Here is a 4,303-nt window from a genome sequence, read left to right as displayed (position 1 = left end):
TACTATACCGGCACCTGTATTGCTTTATTTGTTTGGGAGAGCTAACCGCGGCCGAACTAAAGCGGAACACACCGAGGAACGCACCGAGAAACGCGCCCAGATCTGCCCATTAATAACGCACACTTCTTCCTAGACATAACTGCAGGAGTGTCCGAGGACCTGTAGTGATAGTAATGTAATATAATGTAACGTAATATGATGCGTAATTTCTAACTACGTATTTAAGTAAATTGTGTTATATCACATTACATTACAACCGCTATATTGGGCGTATAAATAACGCACTACATTACATTATATTACATTACAAACGCTACTGACCGTTACTAGTCACCGTGGGCTGGGATTTCCCTGTTATAGAAACTCGATTAAACAACCATTTCATATAATTGAAGGAAATAAGATTGTGGAGGCATAACTTAGTGTGATTCTTACGACTTGTGTATATATTGTAATGGGTATTTCTGTTGTCCAAATACTGTGCTCCATTTCAAAGTATGTTTCTTTTTTCTTCTTCTTCTTCTTCTTTCTGTCTTTCTTTCCCTGTGAGTTTTCTTGTGTGGGGAGTGAATGACCTGCATGTCTGATGTGAATTTTATCATATATATATATATATATATATATATATATATATATATATATATTTATATATATATATATATATATATATATATATATACATACACACACACACACACACACACACACACATATATATATATATATATATATATATATATATATATAATGTATATATATATATATATATATACATATACATATACCAAGGCTTTTTCCCCGTTACAAGGGAAGTAGCCAAAAAGGAAAAAGCATAAAATCATTCCCACCCATTCCATTCCTGAATACACTCCACACCCCTCCACCCTCCCTCTTATCTTAGCACCTCCTGGATGACGGGTCATCCCTGCACCTTGTCCACTGCCCTGGGTCAGAAACAGTGTCGCAAGACACAGCACATCCACAGCAAGGCCGCTTCATGAAATCGGCAACCCCCCCTCTCCGTCCCTCCATGCACAAAAGGAGAAGACGGGGAGAAATCCCTTCGGGCTGCGTCAAATTTTGCTCACACATACTACCTCCCCCCCATCCCCCCGCCCATTCCACCTCATGCATCACAACATCATCCATATACAACCATTCTCCATTCACCCCTGTCTTCTGTCCTCTCCCGTCCTTCCTCAACAGACATTCCCCTCTTCCCCAAAGCCCCCTTCACCCCATCCATCCATCTCATCCTAGGACGTCCCCTCATGTTCATTCCCTCCACATCTGCCTTCCATACCTCTTTTACTAGTCTTTCTTCACTAATTCTTTCCATGTGTCCAAACCATCCCAATACTCTTTCATCAACCCTATCTCCCAACTCCCTTTCCACCCCTGTTCTCCTCCTCATCTCCTCATTTCTCACTCTGTCTAGCCTAGTAACCCCCCATCATACTTTTCAGACACCTCATCCCAAACACATTCAAACTCCTTCTCTCTTCTTCTCTTATGTTCCACGTTTCTGCCCCATACAGTGCTGTTGGCACCATCACTCCTTCATACAGTCTCCTCTTAGCATCCATTCCCAAATGTCTATTCCTCATTACACTTTTTAATCCACCTAGGCATTTACTCGCTTCTCTCACTCTACATTCTACCTCCACTTTCAGTCCACCTTTTCCTGCCACATTTGCACCCAAGTATCTAAAACTATCCACTTCCTCCAGTCGCTCTCCCTTAATGCTCACTTCCTGTCTATTGCCACTTTCATCCCTTGTACATCTCATCACCTTACTTTTACCCACATTTATCTTTAGCTTTCTTCTATCACATACTCTCCCAAACTCTGTCACCATCTTCCTCAATCCCTCCTCCGATCCTACCACAAGCGCAGTGTCGTCCGCAAACAACAACTGGCTCACCTCCCACTTTTCTCCATTTTCTTTAACCATATACATACATACATCTATATATATATATATATATGTATATATATATATATATATAATATATATATATATCAAATCAGCCATCCTGAGTCCACTGTTGAACAAAGGCCTCCTTCATAGCATTCCATGATTCACACGACCGCGCCATCCTCTGCCACGTCACTCCTGCAAACTTCTCAATCTCGTCTCTCCACCTTCTGTCTGGTCTCCCTCTTCCACGCTTCCTATCTCGCGGCGTCCAATCAGTTACACACTTGCTCCATCGCTCATCAGTCGTTCGCACCAACTTACCTGCCCAATTCCACTTTCTCTCTTTTACTGCTTCCACAGTATCTTTCACTCTAGTCTGTTCTCTCACCCAACTTGCTCTCTTTCGGTCTCTCAGCGTTATTCCCATCACTGATCTCTCCATTCTCCTCTGTGCTATCCTTAGTTTTGTTTCCATTGCCTTCGTTAGTTTCCAAGTCTCACACCTGTAGATTATTGCTGGTAGAATGCATTGATTGTAAACTTTACGTTTCAAACATAAAAGTAGAGAGCCTCTAAGGATCTTATTATACCTACCAAACACTTTCCAACCAATTGCAATGCGTCTTTTTATTTCATTATTATGACCTTTTGTCACTTTCAAAGAAAAGAGAAGTAAAGCAAAAGGTAAAGGAGGCAAAGAGGAGAGCAGATGTGAAATGGGGTAGGAGTATGACAGAAAATTTTGAAAGTAATAAAAAGATGTTTTGGAAAGAAATTAAGAGAGGAAGAGGAGGCGAATCAAGTAGGGAAGAAAAGGTAAAAGGTGCAGATGGAGAGATGATAATGGAAGAGAAGGCAGTAAGGGGAAGATGGGCAGAGTATTTTAGGGAGTTGCTAAATGTGAAGGAGGATAGGGAAGGAAAGATAGCTGCAGTGGGAAATGTGAAGAAAATGAGAGTGATGAGTGAAGAGAATGGAGGAGAAATAAGGAAGGATGAGGTGAAGGCAGTTGTTAAGATGATGAAAGCAGGTAAGGCACCTGGTCTGGATGGATGCCATGCAGAATGTCTGAAAAAGGGAGGTTCAGTGATGGTGGACTGGTTGGTGAGGTTATTTAATGTTTGCTGGAGAGAGGGTAGAGTACCGGAGGACTGGAGGAGTGCCTGTATAGTTCCTCTTTACAAGGGAAAAGGGGACAAGTGTGAATGTAGTAGTTTCAGAGGGATTAGCCTGTTAAGTGTAGTAGGAAAGGCTTATGGGAGGATCTTGATTGAGAGGATTAGGAGAGGAACAGAAGGAGTAATTGGTGAGGAACAGTGTGGATTTAGGACAGGTAGAGGTTGTGTAGATCAGATCTTTGTGGTAAGACAGATATGTGAGAAAGCTATAGGAAAGGGAAGGATGTTTTTTGGGCTTTTATGGATCTGGAAAAGGCTTATGATAGGGTAGACAGAAAGGCACTGTGGGAGGTTATGCAGATTTATGGGATAGGAGGAAAGCTTTTGGGAGCTGTCAAGAGTTTTTATGAGAGTAGTAGAGCATGTGTCAGGATTAGAAATGGAGAGAGTGAGTGGTTTGAAGTAAAGGTGGGGACTTCGTCAAGGATGCGTTATGTCGCCCTGGCTGTTCAACTTATACATGGATGGGGTGGTGCGAGAGGTGAATGCTAGGGTAGTGGGTCAGGGATTGGAGATGGTTAAAGAAAATGGAGAAAAGTGGGAGGTGAGCCAGCTGTTATTTGCGGACGACACTGCGCTTGTGGCAGGGTCGGAGGAGGGATTGAGGAAGCTGGTGGCAGAGTTTGGGAGATTATGTGATAGAAGAAAGCTAAAGATAAATGTGGGTAAAAGTAAGGTGATGAGATGTACAAGGGGTGATGGAAGTGAGCATTAAGGGAGAGCGACTGGAGGAAGTGGATAGTTTTAGATACTTGGGTGCAAGTGTAGCAGGAAAAGGTGGAGTGAAGGTGGAGGTAGAATGTAGATTGAGAGAAGCGAGTAAATGCCTTGGTGGATTAAAGAGTGTAATGAGGAATAGACATTTAGGAATGGATGCGAAGAGGAGACTGTATGAAGGAGTGATTGTGCCAACAGCACTGTATGGGGCAGAAACGTGGAACATAAGAGAAGAAGAGAGAAGGAGTTTGAATGTGTTTGAGATGAGGTGTCTGAGAAGTATGGTGGGGGTTACTAGGCTGGGTAGAGTGAGAAATGAGGAGGTGAGGAGGAGAACAGGGGTGAAAAAGGAGCTGGGAGATAGGGTTGATGAAAGAATATTAGGATGGTTTGGACACATGGAAAGAATGAGTGAAGAAAGACTAGTAAAAGAGGTATGGAAGGCAGATGTGGAGGGAGTGAACATGAGGGGACGTCCTAGGATGA

The sequence above is a fragment of the Oratosquilla oratoria genome, chromosome 21, assembly GCF_046742065.1.
Source record: "Oratosquilla oratoria isolate Oo_2021 chromosome 21, ASM4674206v1, whole genome shotgun sequence".
NCBI lineage: Eukaryota > Metazoa > Arthropoda > Malacostraca > Stomatopoda > Squillidae > Oratosquilla > Oratosquilla oratoria.
The sequence above is the reverse complement of the archived record's forward strand: the minus strand, read 5'-3'. Positions refer to the sequence as shown.